This window comes from Lissotriton helveticus, chromosome 2_1, assembly GCF_964261635.1.
Source record: "Lissotriton helveticus chromosome 2_1, aLisHel1.1, whole genome shotgun sequence".
Taxonomy (NCBI): Eukaryota; Metazoa; Chordata; class Amphibia; order Caudata; family Salamandridae; genus Lissotriton; species Lissotriton helveticus.
This window is the reverse complement of record NC_136059.1, coordinates 895,303,020-895,320,702: the sequence shown is the minus strand read 5'-3', so window position 1 is coordinate 895,320,702 and position 17,683 is coordinate 895,303,020.

The following is a 17,683-nucleotide window of genomic DNA, read 5'->3' as shown; positions in this document are numbered from 1 at the left end:
CTGATGACATCTCAAATGACATCACTGATGACATCACTGATGACAACATCCAGTGACTGTATTTTTCTGTAAAGTTAAAATATGTCTTGAGTGGATGTATAAGTGTCTGGATGAAGGATTTAGTAGGGGCATGACTGACTGTATGAGTGACTGATTAAATGTGTCTCACTGAGTGCATGGGTTAGTTTCTAAACTGTCTTAATTTGTGCATAATTATGTCTGTTGTTCTGTAAACTGCTGCATGTGTTGATCAGTAGCTATATGATTAACTATATGGGTTATTGATTGGTTGCCCAAGCATTTGTATGGGAGACTGAGTGTGTGTGTGGGTGGCTGGGAGGTGTATGACTCTCTGCATAGATGTGTGAGCAGTTGATTGACTAGATGTATGGGTTCAAAAGTGCATGTGGAAACAGCTGTATGGGCAGTTGACTGTGTGCATGAGTGTATTGGTGAGTGAATGGATATCTCACTGCTACATGTTAAAGTAAGTACATATGTAAAATACAGTACATGTGAGAGTTGACATATATAAATAACTGTGCATAAGAGCCAGTGAATGTGTGAGTGGCTGTATGGATCATTGTGAACTTGTATCCAGGATTGTATAAGTGAGTAAATATGTTTTAGTATATGTTTGAATAAGTAAGGTGTGTATAACTGTATAGTTGAGGAAATGGAGGTGTGATTGATTCTTTGTATGACTGACTAAGTGTCTGAGTAACTCCATGGATGAGTGACAGTCTGTGAGTGTATGTTTACACTGAGTGTATCTAAGGTTATATTAGAGTCTGAAGAGGTTCATCGTATTATCACATGAATGATGTCATCAGTGATGTGATCAGTAATGTCAAATGAGATGTCATCAGTGATGTCATCAGTGATGTCATTTGAGATGTCATCAGTGATGTCATCAGTGATGTCATTTGAGATGTCATCAGTGATGTCATCAGTGATGTCACTGACCATGTCATGAATGATGTAATATGTGACATGATCAGCAGTGGATTGCGGGTGCGCGATATATAGTTAGTACAACTAACTATATATGGAATTTCAATGGTTTTGTGTGAGTAAAATAAGGTTTTTTAAATGCTAATTCCTAACTATATATGGTCTATAACCTATGGTTTTTTCAGTGAATTTTCAAGGTTTTGTAAATGCTAATTCCTAACTATATATGGTCTATAACCTATGGTTTTTTCAGTGAATTTCATTGGTTTTTTAAAAGCTAATATCTATAGCTGTAAAATGTATTCTTCTTTAAATCCAAAAATATATTTTATATGTTTATTAATAATTTTTTTTAAATATTTTTTTTGTTTCGCTCCCGGTCCGCGAACCGGGAAGCTTCCCGTTAGCTCAATTTAATTCCGCGACCCGGTCCGCGAACCGGTAAGAAATCAACATAGTGACGGTATCGCGTTGCCGCGTAATGCGTCTTATGACGTACTGCGTTAGCGCACCCGGAAGTGCCCCGGGGCGCGGACCGAGGCGTGAAACGCAGCTCCCCGGAAGCGATCCGCGGCGCGAAAGCGCGACGTATCCCGTTGCCGCGAAATGCGTCTTGTGACGTATCGCGTTAGCGCACCCGGAAGTGTCCCGGGGCGCGGACCGAGCGCGAAGCTTAGCGACCCGGAAGCTAACCGGGGAGCGTTCCGCAGCGCGTAACATGAGCGTGAGAGGTCATGTGACTTGTTAATAAAACTTTTCATTGGTTCATTTCACTTTTGGTTTCATAATGATGGAAGGCTAGGTCAGGTGACTTAAAAATAACACTTTTCATTGGTTGAGAAGTATTGTTTTTTCCCAAATGATGAAAACCCCTCCTTCTTTCCTCACTCTGACTTTCATCATTGTGAGAGGAAGACCTATTTTGCTTGTTGGAAAATGGCTTCATTGGTAGCTTCAGCTGGTGGACCCCCACCACCACCACCACCTCCTCATGGGAAGAGAGGACCACCTCCCCAGGTCCTGACCAACACTGAGGAGGAAGAGGAAGAAATGGATGAGGAGGGAGAAGAACCACAATTTTTAGAAGAGTTGCCCCGGGTTTCCAGAAAGAAAGCCAGTTTCATCTGGCAGTTTTTTTCAATACCTCGTGGCCAAAAAAAAGTCAACGCGAGGTATGTCACCTGCCTGATATGCAAGGAACAATTGTCCAGAGGGACGGACAAAAAATATAGCTTTGGAAATCATACAATGCACAGGCACATGACGAGGAAACATCCCCTAAATTACAGCCGGGCGGAATTAAGGGATATGCACGACAATCCAAGACCAACTCCTGTGGCCAGACCAACAATACCGGTTTCTTTAACACCAGAAGAGGCACGGGAAACTGTGCCAAATATTCAAGAACATTTTGGGCACATGATTCACTTATGTATGCACTGTCGTGCATTATTAGCTTGTGGCAACATGAGCATCAATGCACTCAACCTGGCGTATGAACACCATGATTGCCCTAACCGCCCCCAGTAATTTTTTTTGCTCCTGTTGAGCCCTTTTCAACGCCTGTTTTTTGTTGTTTCCCCCCCCCAAAAAAAACCAAAAAAAATATAAAATCGTTCAAAAAATACAAAAAAAACAAAAAATGTTCAAAAAAAAAAATATATAAAACAACAAAAATATTAAAAAAAAAGTTCTTTTCAGAACTACCTTCCCTTTCCAAAAAAATTGCTAGAATGTTTAGCACTCTGGCAAGCTCTATTTCTTTTGGTTCGCTTCCGGGTTAGCTTCCCGGTACGCGGACCGGGAGCTAACCAAAAAAAAAAAAAAAAAGTGTAAGTATAAGGAAAGGAAACAGAGAGTGATGTTAAAAGAAAGACAGCTATAGGGAGTAAAGAAGAGATACTGTTTAATAGATCTATTTACTGAAGAAAAGACAGAAGAGGGTATAATTGTGAAAAACAAAATAGATAACGAAGTGAAAGAAAAAAAAAGAGAGTATAACATTAACAAAGAAGAGTTTCTTGGAGAATGTGAGTGAATGTTCAAAATAAGATTAAAACATGAGGAATAACAGAGAGAAAAAATAGAAAACAGAAAACAAAAAATAACAGAAAAAGATTAATTGAAACAGCAAAGAAATGTAAGTAACATAGAGCCATATCATCAACATAGGCAATAAAAGTTTTGCAGCTTTTATTGGCAGAAATGTGTCGCTAAAGCTGCTTTTGTGGCAGAAAACTGCCACTAAAACCACTTTTGCACCAGTTTTCTGCCAATAAAAAGAGCAATAATTTTATTGGCTGTGTTCATAATATTCCCCTTAGTGTGCTTCAACTACACAGAGAAAGCATTATGAACAAGTAGTGATAGAGTGATCAGTCAAAGACACTAAGAGTAATAGAGACGCAGTGAGTGAACAAGAGTGAGGAACTATGAGAAGAGAGGGACTGAGAAAAAGAGTGGAAGGAGTTGAGTAAGTAGGTAATAGAGAAAGGAATGAGGGAAGTAGCAAAGGCAGGAAACTGAGGGTTAAAGAAATGAAGCTGTCAAACTACTAGTAGGTGAATGTGATAGAAATGTAACGAAAAGAGTACAAAACATTTACCTTATAATTGTCATTAACTTACTCACTTTTTGTTTTTATACTTTCAATCTGTGAAAGAGAGAACAAACATTTGAAAAATATTAAAACATGTATTTAAAAATTAGAAAAGACAAGGGAAAAGATTGAAGGACAAACAGTTTTTCAACAACTTTGACACTTACAGAAGCTTCTGCTTCTCCAGGCCCCCTACACAGTCCTAAAGATATACATTTTAAACTAACAGTATCTTGATGCAGATGAAGTGAGGCCTATCTTAAAACATGGTGCATCTTTTGCATTGCTGTTGTTTCAGAAAAGTGTTGCAAGACACTAAAATTTTAAATAATTGCTTCAGGATGCCAATAAGATGTCTACTATCCAGAGGTTTGTTTCAGGTGAGGCCTACTCAGGGTTGCAGATGAGATTTACACTTGTTGAAGAGTACAGAGGAGATAATACATGTGAAGGTCTACCAATGAAGTGAGTCATGTCCACTGCACTCTTCAACAAAGTTCAAACCTCCTATGTTTCCCTGGACAGACCTAAACTTGATCTGCACAATGTGATTCGTAATGATAGGAAACACAGGTGATGTAAATGAAATACGTGCAATTTATTTTGCTCATTTCACAATCACATCACTTGTGTTTCCTTTGCTTAGGTATCTCATTGTGCAGATGTAGTCTATCATATGAAAGAGTACGCAGAATTGCAGCACTGCATGCAACAACTTTGACACTTACAGAAGCCTCAGCTTCTCCATGCCTCCTACACAGTTCTACATATACATCATAAATGCAAACAGTACAGAATTAATTATACATGTTAAATGGTTTATTTTTGCTGTTCTCAGAATGTATCAAAATTCACTAAAAACAGTGACTTGAAGGTATTCATCATATAACAGCGGGGAAAAAAAAACACAATCAAAATGATTGTGTTTAAAAAACCCATACAACATAAGAAATGAAAATTCGGAACTCCTTAAAGTTAACTTACTTTCCATGACGTCCAAGGATGTCCTATGAACAGCTTACACTCTTTTGTGCTGTTATTACTTTCAGCCCGCCACTTTCTGAAAGAAAATCTCCATCGTTTTTAAAAACACGTTACATGCAATAAATGACTTCTTGCTCTCTACCACAAGTTTCCACAAGGCCAAATCTGGTCAGAGCCATTTATAACTCTTGGATTTCTTGTAAGCCAATCCCGTCATTTGGCATTTCCGCAACTTTCAGAATTAAAATGTTGAAGATCATTTTCACAATCCTGGAATAGTAATATCTTCCCCTTCTTGCTCAGTCATGTTCTACATTTCCTATGACACTGATACTGCTTACTATGAAGCAGACTTACACTACCTCTATGACTACTACAATTATTTAATTCTCTACATCACTTTTAATCACAAAGCAATGTAAAACAGTAGACAGCATTGCAGACTTACATTCCCTCTACTCCATGTTTTGATTGGCTGCTTCAATTAGCTTATAAAAAGAAACAGTTTTTCTGAACTCATTCAAAGTGCACATATTTCTCCATGATGTCCAGTCCTATGGTTAGAAGTTATGTCTCTGAAATGCACTTATCCTCAAGGCCAAATTGTGTAGGAGCCATTAGAACTCCTTGAAATTCCACAGAGCACATCCCGAGATTATTTCCCTAAAAGTTTGGTTTTAAAAACACCAGGTAAGAGTTTTTAAGGTCATACGGCAATTTTTTTTTGAAAATTAAAACAGAATCATTGCAGAATGACCAGCCATTTCTAGACTTTAAATAAGCTGTGTAATGTCCTGATGTTATTGAAGGGCCATCATGATATATAATTGCTGCAGTTACAAAAGTCCTTCCTGATATTGACAACTGCGAAGCTACAAAAGTTTTAATTAAAGTTGTCAATTTTGTTCCATCAGGCCTACATCGTTGGAACATTAAAATGACATACTGGCCATATGTTCGTATAAATAATGTGGACATCATTTCAGATTTACATTGGCTACACTCCATGTTGTGATCAGCTGCTTTTACTAGCTTATTAAAGGAAACTGATTTACTGTCTGGCAAAGTTAAATATATAAATCTTTCTGAGTCTACACTAGTAGTACTTGATACCATACAGTTCTCGCAGTCATGCTGCCATTGATAAGAAAGCCCAAACAGCTGATCTACATCTACACCTTCAGCATGTAATACATCAAGCATATACATTAAAAACTCCTGACAATCTTGCTGAATATTTTGAGAGAATTGTGTTTGGCCTAAACATCTGTCTAACAGATTTCGAATTTCAGACACACTTTCTATGTTTCTTCTATCAGTGGTACATTTCTCTAACACAGAATTTAACAAACTGCAAAATCTTTGATCAGAATTGACCACAATCTCTTCTTTTACATTTTTTAGAGAAAACAAAACATTAACCACTACATTAGCATAGCAGTTGACACCAGAACTGTTTTCAAACTGAAAACCAACAACATCTTCAACAGAATCCTTTTTGTTTCTGCTTGTAATTTTAGGTTCATTGACTTTTTGTCTTTTTGCTACAACCTCCCCAGTATTGTTCTCATTTCTTCGTTTCCGGCCTACCACACGTTTCTCAAACAAAGGATACTGAGGCAAATGTGGCGCATACTCTCTTCTTAACCTATTGTATTCCTTAACACAATCTAGATCCGCACAAATGTTTGTGACATCACACTCAATCAAGTACAATCCCGATAAAGTTCTAACTCGTGACAATGCCACATATGCCATACCCTCCTTGAACACAGAACTGCCAATATTCACCAATGCACTGTCTACACTTAAACCTTGCGATTTATGAATTGTCACCGCATATGCCAAGCAAACAGGAAACTGCTTACGGCGAACATATAAGTCTTTTACAAGCAAAAATCTAGCAGAACAACGAGCAATTAGCTGTACTTCCTCAATGCTATCAAATTAAATTTTTAAAAATTCAATTCCATCTCTATTTCTGTATTTCACAAAATCAACAACATTACCCATTGATCCATTTACCAGACCTCTTTCAACATGTAAATTCCTTCTTAAAATTATACGGCAGTTCAAGCACACATTCAGAGTCTTTTCAAAACCTGCAGTTTTAGATATACTCTTCTCTAATGAATCCAATTTTGTTTTCAGATTCTCAGACAAAATAATTGTTGATCCCATATGCTCTACTCTATCAATAGCTTCCAGTTTCACAATCTCTTGCTTTTCTAAATGCAACATTTTGTTGTTAAATTTGGCACATTCTGCAAGAGTTGGCATCAAACATATTCCAGATTTCTTCTCAGTAATTTTCTGAAAAATATTCTCAGGCACAACATCTTGTTCTGGATATAAATTTGACAGTAATCGTGCATGTAAAGCTTCTTTCCCATGCTCGGTCACTTTTCCAATTCTAACATCTTGTAGAATAGTCTTGTAAACTTCATCCTTCGCCTGACGCATATTTTCATGCAGTTCAGCATAATTGAAGTTTAACCATATATTGACGTTGCCAATGCTGCCTAGGCACTTCCTGGTATCTTCATGCGTGAGCATTTTGAACACAGGTTGCCCTTTCACTGGTGTCAGCTGCAGAAGATCTCCGAAAACAATGATGTGTTTGCCACCAAATAACACATCATACTCTGTTTTGAGAACTTCTTGCATCCTCAAATGCACAAAGGCAAGCATGACATTGGAAACCATGCTTACTTCGTCAATGATAAGAAGTTTCATTTTCCTCAAGATTCTTGAAACTTCAAAACAAGCATCTCCAGATAGCTTGTGATATTGTAATTTGTTGTCATGCTCCACTGGCAGCATCAGTAAACGATGTAAAGTAATCCCTTTAATATTATGTGCTGCCAGTCCAGTTGGAGCAGTGACAACACAAGACAGCGATGACTCTGTCCTTTCCTGCAAATAGCATGAAATTGCTTTAATGAGGAAACTTTTTCCAGTTCCCGCTTCTCCACTCACGTACAGTCGGACAGGCTTCAACGACGTACATGAGCACTCTTTCTTATCATGACTTAATCCATGATCAATTTGCATGGTAACTTCGTCATATATTTTCCTCTGCTCAACGTTGAGTTGTCTTTCCAACTCTTCTAAGTTAACCGCATCCTCTTGAGCATGTGCCATGGCTCTTTCCACTTCATTCATAGCAGTGGCAGCTTCATTTTCAATAACAGGTCCTCCTAGTGGATCCTGACTCAATGAAGCAGAACTCTGACTGTCCTGAGAACTGTCTCTGGCAATCTCGGCTGCAATCGTTGCTTCCTGCTCAATTTCCGCATTCAACATTTCTACATATTTGGGAAAAGCAGGACATTCTATGGTCTCCTTGGCGGCATTGAAAGAGTCTTCGTAACAGAGGAAATCTCCAAGCAGTTCCTCTTCTGCACGCCAAGGCTTGAAAAGTTGCAAAAGTACTAAATAGAAAAACTCCTTTTTTTCAGGAGATTCGCCACTCAATTTTCGATGGTTTACCAAGTGGCATTTTCTTTGCTTGACCAGACATCCCTCACTTCCTATTACAGCATACACTCTTTTCTCAGTATCTTCTTTGATGTTCCTCTTGAATATGTAATTTTGCAGAACCTCATACAGACAAACATTCTCGAGGTGACTGCTTCGATTTGGATAATATGTATCCAACATGTTTGTCTTCAAAATGTCGGTACTGTTTGGCTCCTTTTCCGCCAAATACTCAATTTCCCGCACAGGTTTGAGAACTCGATTACGCGTTGCTGCAAGACCAAGACTCGCCCAAACGATACTCCTGGACTGGACTTGGCATAGAGACTTGCTGAAGACAACCGGTCAGAACATTCGTACGCTCCGATTTCTCGATGCGACAACATCTTCAGACTGAAACTGTACAACTTCTTGCTGAGGCTCTTTTCATGGGAAATGTCCTCCCACATATCCTTCAATTCTGTCTTCTCTTTTTTGGTGATGTAAGACGTCACATACCGAGCCACAGCCATACAGTTATCAGCCACAAACTGTATATCCATGTTAGCATTCCACATGGACAAAATCACCGGGTTGTAGTCGTTGATGTACTTGGACTCTTCGTTCCTCTTCAAATTGTAAGTGTTTTTAGGTGATTTCTTCATGACATTGTGTCGCAGCGAAGACATCAAACTGTTTACTCTTCCTTTAGAAATCACCGGTCGTGGAAAGCCGAAACGACATTTAGTGTAGAACTTGTCCTTGTTTCGGAATTTACGACGGCAGTACTTTCCACATCGATGGCTTTGGAAACGCAGAACTTTTTCTCTTAGGCTTTTCTTCTCCTTTGCGTTTGGAACAGCACACGTAGAATACTGTTGGATGAAACTCATCACTGAGTCTTCTGGATCCGTTCCAAATTTAGGTGCATCCTTGATCCACAGCAACATATGTATATGAGGAGCACCTCTTGCTTGGTACTCCTTTCTCCAGAAGAAATCCAACACCTCTCCAAGAGGTGGATTCTTCTTATTCATGATGAAAGACATCATAGCTTCAAATCTATGATTGAAGTACCTACATACATTGACTGGATCCAAAGAGCACAGTTCTCCGGGTGTCTTGAATTCGATGTTATCTACGTTAGCATTTGCCTCTCGTAGAAATTCAAGTAAGTCTTCCCAGCCATACTCGGCACAGCTCAGAGTGAGGAACCATGTGGGAGTACCTAAGTTCCTCAACATACATTTTAAATCACCATGACGACGGTACCAGTACTCATTAGTACCACGCTGACACGCCATGAGATTAATCAGGTGAGAATCCAAAATACTGTCTTGGACATTGACTTTATCCATAAAGTCACTTGCCGAGATGTTTTGCATGTGTATACCACTTTTCAAGATGTGGTTCACTGCATATGACAGTCCAGACAGATCGCTTTCAAACAGGAGATGAAACAAATAGGGAATGCATTGTCGAAACCTAGCATCTCCTGCATACAATCGCAAAGTCCGGTATTCAGAAGCAGGAATTTGATGAGGTCGCTCATCATATCTTCCTCCCTGACCTGTTGGAAAAAGCTGTGGGAAACACCGAGCTTCCAAACTTTCCTCCCAAACACTAATGGGACTCCCTTTGGCTTGTTTCATTTGATACAACTCAATAGCATTCCCCATGACTTCCTTGGAATGCAAAGGATGAACACTATAATGTTCATATATTTCTTCACTAGTAGAGGGTTCTACTTTCTCAATTTGACCAGCACACAAATCGCTATCCTCTTCCTCACTTACTTCCTCTTCTGCAACATATACATTCTTATAGTATTTATTATTTTTTTTCAAATACAATGTTGCCTTTTTAACTTTCCTAACATCTACTCAATCTTGCCATATTTTCTTATTCTTTGTCGGAACCCCATTAACTAAGATAACCAGAGGTTCCTCTTCCACTTTTTCTACTCCAATTGTGTTAATGTTTTTCTTCAAATCTAGAGGCAAATAAACAACTCTTCCCTTTAATCCTCTCTGTAAATCTGATCGAGGCAATTTCCCTGTCTTTGGCTCCATTCTTACAATAGCCTGAAAGGGATGGATACTTTGAATCAAAATAGATTCATAAGTATTTAAATCCTTCAATTCAGAAGGAATCTCAATCAATTCCAGATTATTATGAACTGCTCTAGCAGGCATCTGGTTTTGATTTAATTTGTTACAACAATAAGTACACACACGTTGATCCAATCCCAAATCAAAACAATTTTCTACCATCAAGTATGTTGCGAAATCCTTCCATTCACTATTATTTTCCCTTTCACTTTTTGCATATAAATCCACTAACTTAGTCTGATTCTTATAATAAGTGCGTCGACAACACACACAAGTGAAATTTGGCCTCTCACTTGATTTGACCTGAAACGTCGCAATTTCCCTCTGGAAATTATCTGTACTGGAAACCTGTACACTATCTTCCACATTACCCGCTTCTTCTTGGTCAATTTCAACATTCTCCTCTTTACTTCCAAAGTAACAAAACTCAATTTCTTCACATATATTCTTCACATCTATTTCAGAACCATGCAAAAGAGCAGCGCATAATTGTTTAAGCATAATTGCTGGACTCTTAGCATAATACAACATTCTAACTAATTTCCTCACTTTATTATGATGCACTGCTAGCATCCTGAAATGATGAAAAACACTCTGGCATACTCTCCTGGAAAGACAAGCCAGTGAATGACCATGCAAACCTGTCACTTCTCTCACTCTGCAAGGATCTAATTCTTGCAACAACATCATTTTCTGCTTCAAACTTTTCTTATTAAATGACCGTACAAAATCACAAAGCAAATTGATGGAATCCTGTCGCACACTGCAAATACTACTACACTTCCAGGTGTACACAGGACCCTTAGCACGTCTTCCTAAAACCTCATTACCTAACACCTCTTCTGCCTCTGTTGTCACAAGTTTTTCTTTTTCAACTGGACAACCATCTTTCACTTCATAAGCACGACCACTGGTGTCAACTGCATGCACCAAATCATTATCCTGGAAATAACTCTCCTCATTAAAAAATGCCTCACAGCTTGAACTATGCATCCATTCTCCAGAAAAAACTTCACAAAAATTACTACGATTAACTATTCTCTTCCATCTACTATTTCTTTTGAAATCATAAATTGCCTTGTTTAGCTTCCTAATTCTATTGATTATCAAAATAAATAACTTACGTTTAATTTCAAATGCCTGATCAATAACTTTCTCAACTTTTTTTTTCTCTTATAAAAAACCAGTTTCTGTTGACCTTTCTTAATATTTTTTAACAAATTGCCAATTATCCTGTTGCGGAACATTCGTTTACGAATCTCCCTAAACTGTTGTTTCCTTCTACTATCATGCACAGAGTTATCTCTTGCTCTAGCAGTAACATTTTTCATTGGCCTTTCCTTTCCATTTGAATTCCTTCTCGTTTTATGGACTGAAACATTTTCTGTAGTAATATTTTTTTTACTACACATATTTCTTATGAAATATTTTGTGCTCTTACCCGGTGCATTCTTCGTGACTTGACAAATCTTTTTGTTAGAGGACTGCTGCTTATTTTGTTTCACCTGCTGTCTTTGACGTTTTGCAGCCTTTCTCTGTCTTTCTATTGTTGGCATGGTGAAATCTTGAAATGATCTGCAGTTGAATCTGTGGTAAAATATAATAAAAAATGTTATTAACCATTATTACCAAACAGTAAAACAATAACAGTGATCAAAAACTTAACACACTACTTGACATTTTAAATAGAAGATTTTTTAGTCCTTGCAAATTTACAATACAGAAATAGCAGAAAAGAAATGACATTTATATTTATGTTACCTGTGCTATTTTATATGTGAATCTGATCTAATTTTATGAGCATATTTTAATATTTTATTGAAGTCACTACACATAACCTGCTTTTGAAGGTGTCTTTATTTTTAAATTAAACGGTTTACCTTTTTACTTTTTATTAATTATACATTTTAAAAATAAATGTTTATATTTCCATAGGCTCAAGCAGGTCAGCTTCCCATCCTATGTCATATAATTCGGACAAATCTGCATCCTCATCACGCTCTTCTTCATCCTCAGGATTTAAATCATCCAAGGGATCAACATCCACTGATGTTTCAATTACAAGTTCAATGATGAGGTCAAAATCAACTGATTGCAGATTGTCGCTCATGTTGAGGTTGTCTTTATCTTTAAAGAAAGATAACAACAATGAGATGTTGCAGAGTAAGAGACAAATCTCAGAGATTATAATAGTAAAATTGTTTAACAAGAGTAATATTTTGCAGCTATTATTTAGCCATGTCCAGCAATGCTGAGCAGGTGAAGACTATGTCTAAATTTTCAGTGAACAGGACTCATCTCTTCTTAACCTTGGATAAGCCTCACCGACTCTGTGTGTCCTGCACATACTTAAATGTAAAGGGGCAGATTTATGTTAAATGGCACATCCCCAGGCATGCACCAGTTAACGTGCACCACTACTCTGCCACCCATGGTGTGCCGTATTTACAATCAGATAGGAGAAAGCTTCGTCAAAACCCTTCGCCTGCTTTAAGCAGGCATAGGTCTTGACGCAACATTGTGGAGATGGGGCACCCCTGAGCCTTGCTTGAGCTGCATCGCACTTGCGATACAACTCCAGCAATCACTACCTTTACAGCACAGATACGTCACGCATCTGTGCCATTTTTGCCCCATGATGCCCCGCATTCTAAATGCAGCACACCATGGGTGGCGGAACAGCGGTGCAGGATGACTGACACATCCCTGGTGATGCACCAGTCATCATAAATCTATCCCTAAGCTTCTTATCTTGTTACAGATGAACCGCCATATGTAGCATGAAACTATTTTGCATTTCCTAAATAGCGAATTTTAAGGAATAAATAGCAATTCTTTACCATTCCTAATTTGCAATGAGCAAATTGCTAATTGCAAATTAGCACCGCCGCTGCATCATAAAAGTGACGCACAGTGGCACAAAAGAGGCATACACCTATCATAAATCTGTCCCTAGCATTTTAAATGATTAATCCAGGATGACAATAAGGTGTGGCCTATCCAAAGGTTTGTTTAAGGTGAGGCCTACTCAGGATTGCAGATTAAAGTTACGCTTGATGAAGAATACAGAGGAGATAATACATGTAAAGGCCTACCAATGAAGTAAGTAATGTGCACTTTATTGCGCCAGTCATCATAAATGTATCCCTAAGCTTCTTATCTTGTTACAGATGAACCACCATATGTACCATCAAACTATTTTGCATTTCCTAAATAGCAAATTTTAAGGAATAAATAGCAATTCTTTACCATTTCTAATTTGCAATGAGCAAATTGCTAATTGCAAATTAGCACCGCCGCTGCATCATAAAAGTGACGCACAGTGGCACAAAAGAGGCATACACCTATCATAAATCTGTCCCTAGCATTTTAAATGATTAATCCAGGATGACAATAAGGTGTGGCCTATCCAAAGGTTTGTTTAAGGTGAGGCCTACTCAGGATTGCAGATTAAAGTTACGCTTGATGAAGAATACAGAGGAGATAATACATGTAAAGGCCTACCAATGAAGTAAGTAATGTCCACTTTATTGCGCCAGTCATCATAAATGTATCCCTAAGCTTCTTATCTTGTTACAGATGAACCACCATATGTACCATCAAACTATTTTGCATTTCCTAAATAGCAAATTTTAAGGAATAAATAGCAATTCTTTACCATTCCTAATTTGCAATGAGCAAATTGCTAATTGCAAGTTACCCATTCACTTCCATGGGCTAGGAGGCTCATAGGAATGAAGGTTGCAATTTGCGATTAGCAATTAGCTCATCACAAAATAGGAATTTTTTCAAGCGTGCAGGGGTATCTCAAGAACACCCTGCTACACCCCTGAAAAAGAAATTTGGGGGCATATGGCACACATACATGCCCTAAGGACATGTATAGGCGTCATATGGCACCTTTTGTTTTTTGGAAAAAAAATGCTTTTTGAAAAGAATTCGCAAATTACCACAAACTAGAAGTTGGTGGTAGTTTCCAAATCCTTAATATCATTTTTTACATATTTTTTGTTTGATACATTGCATTTAAGGAATCGCAAAATTTGCAAATCCTTCAGTGCAATCGCAAAATAAGGAATAGCATATTTAAGAATTAAGGACATTTTAAGTAATTTCCACATGTGCAGTGTTTTCAAATTATGATTTGAAAATCGTTTTTGGGGAAAAATAATGGTTTGCAAATTTATGACAAGGACATAATGGTGTATGCTTCTCTATAAGGCATTTCAGTGTCTCTGATGTCATTTTTCCCATATTACATTATAAGACCTTTCCCCATAGAGCACATTCCTTGTAAATATGCTCCCACCTGTGCATGGTGAATTTAGATTTTGACTGTTTGAGTCACATAGCCATGTTAAAAGTCACCCCAAAAAATTGCAAACGCTTTAAAAAAACACATTCATGTGTCTTAAGGACATTTTAAGTCATTTCCCCGTGGACAGTGTTTTGAAAGTGGCGCACAAGAGGCATACACCTGTCATAAATCTGTCCCTAGCATTTTAAATGATTAATTCAGGATGACGATAAGGTGTGGCCTATCCAGAGGTTTGTTTAAGGTGAGGCCTACTCAGGATTGCAGATTAAAGTTACGCTTGATGAAGAATACAGAGGACATAATACATGTAAAGCTCTACCAATGAAGTAAGTGATGTCCACTTCATTGCGCCAGTCATCATAAATGTATCCCTAAGCTTCTTATCTTGTTAGACATCAACCGCCATATGTATCATATAACTATTTTGCATTTCCAAAATAGCGAATTTTAAGGAATAAATAGCGATTCTTTACCATTCCTAATTTGCGATGAGCAAATTGCTAATTGCAAATTACCCATTCATTTCCATGGAGCAGGAGGCCCATAGGAATGCAGGTACAATTTGCGATTAGCAATTAGCTCATCGCAAATTAGGAATTTTTCCAAAGGTGCAGGGGTGTCTCAAGAACACCCTGCTGCACCCCTGAAAACGAAATTTGTGGGCATATGGCGCACATACATTTTAACAACATTCCTTTACCTCAAAAACGATTTTCAATTCATAATTTGAAAACACTGCCCACAGGGAAATTACTTAAAATGTCCTTAAGACACATGAAAGTGTTTTTTTATTGCCTTTCCAGCATGGTTGGGTCACTTTTAACATGGCTATGTAACACAAACATTTAAAATCTAAATTTCCCATGCACAGGTCGGAGCATATTTACAAGCAACTTGCGCCACAGAGAAAGGTCTTACATTAAAATGGGAAAAATAACATCAGGGACAGTCAATTGCCGTATAAAGAAGCATACACCATTATGTCCTTGTCATAAATTTAAAAACAATTCCTTTTCCCCAAAAACGATTTTCAAATCATAATTTCAAAACACTGCACATGGGAAAATTACTTAAAATGTCCTTAAGACACATAAAAGCGTTTTTTGATTGCCTTTGCAGCATGTTTGTATCACTTTTAACATGGCTATGTAACACAAACATTCAAAATCTAAATTTTCCATGCACATGTGGGATCATATTTACAAGCAATTTGCGCCACATAATTCATAATTTTCTCCTTAAAGCACACTATTCTCTATCTAAATTAAAGAAATATTTTCTCACCTTAGCAAATACTTTGAGTTTGAAAACAGTCTCAGAAACACACCAATTTGTCTTCAGCAGAGCAAAAGGTATGCACTCCAGAGTCTGCAGCTATCAAAAGCACAGAAATGCTGTAAATCTTCACACATATCTCTCATGTCACCCAATCAAAACTCTTCCCTCACTTTTTTAGGTTTCGCTGGAGGGCGGAGCTCTTAGCTCCGCCTCCAGAGAAATTTCTTGATTTTAGTAAGGACTCTGGAATACGCCCCCCTGTCCCATTGGCTAGCTCCATAAATGGAGGCTAGCCATTGGAACAGAGATCTGTCCGTCAAGGCCTGACCAGATTCGGGGGCGTTCCCGAGATTTTTTCCCAGGGCGGAGTTATGTTTTTTCCGTTCCCTCCCCTTTCACTGATTCGCTGTCCATTTCCGCCCCCCCCTCGCTGTCCTGTGCACGTTTCCCGCCGTCCGTGTCCACTCCCGCCCCCTCCCGCCGTCCGTGTCCACTCCCGCCCCCTCCCGCCCCCTCCCGCCGTCCGTGTCCACTCCCGCCCCCTCCCGCCCCCTCCCGCCGTCCGTGTCCACTCCCGCCCCCTCCCGCCCCCTCCCGGCCCCTCCCGCCGTCCGTGTTTTGAATTCTGCTCTGCCCAGCTGTGACTATCCCTGCTCCGAGACCGCCGTTCGTAGGGGATCATCAGACAAAGGGCTTCCCTGACATCCTGTTTGTGCATTATTTTGAACCGTAACCACAGACCGCAAAGTGAATTGATAGAGCTTCAAAATGAGGTGAGTACATCAACCGTTCATGTGCAGTGCACTGGTGCCCTGTGTAAATTCACTTCCTCATTTACTTACATCTTTTTTTGTCCACTCCCGCCCCCTCCCGCCCCCTCCCGCCGTCCGTGTCCACTCCCGCCCCCTCCCGCCCCCTCCCGCCGTCCGTGTTTTGAATTCTGCTCTGCCCAGCTGTGACTATCCCTGCTCCGAGACCGCCGTTCGTAGGGGATCATCAGACAAAGGGCTTCCCTGACATCCTGTTTGTGCATTATTTTGAACCGTAACCACAGACCGCAAAGTGAATTGATAGAGCTTCAAAATGAGGTGAGTACATCAACCGTTCGTGTGCAGTGCACTGGTGCCCTGTGTAAATTCACTTCCTCATTTACTTACATCTTTTTTTGTCCACTCCCGCCCCCTCCCGCCGTCCGTGTCCACTCCCGCCCCCTCCCGCCGTCCGTGTTTTGAATTCTGCTCTGCCCAGCTGTGACTATCCCTGCTCCGAGACCGCCGTTTGTAGGGGATCATCAGACAAAGGGCTTCCCTGACATCCTGTTTGTGCATTATTTTGAACCGTAACCACAGACCGCAAAGTGAATTGATAGAGCTTCAAAATGAGGTGAGTACATCAACCGTTCGTGTGCAGTGCACTGGTGCCCTGTGTAAATTCACTTCCTCATTTACTTACATCTTTTTTTCACGGATTTTAATCATCCGCTTCAGATGCAGCCTGCCCCGTGTACTGAGTGGATGCTTCATACCTAGTTCCCCTATGTCAGTCACGGGAGCCCAGGAGAATGCACTCACGGGAACAGAAACAATGGGCGGGGACAACTCCACTGCCGCCAGTAGGAGGAGGAGGTAGCACTGTGAGAGGGGTTTGGCAGAATAGAAATAAAGGGCAAACGTCCTGGTTATTATGCTACCCATTACTTTTTGCCACCCATGAACATTTTTACTTTTCTTGATAGTGCGACAGCTGTTTTTAATTTACACTTGAGTCTCCGCGGGCTCAGGCAGAGAGAGGGCGCACCCCTGTCGGTCTGGGGACCCTGTGGTCCTGTCTCCGGCAGCCTTCTGACGCACACTCTTCCCCCTTCATAATAGCAGACCTTTGTTTTCTGGGAGAGCTGCTAACTTCTCAGAGTTGCGGCCTTTGCTCGGTGCTAAATAATTCACATTTCGTGGGTGAGTTTACCAGTGAGCGGGTGATTGT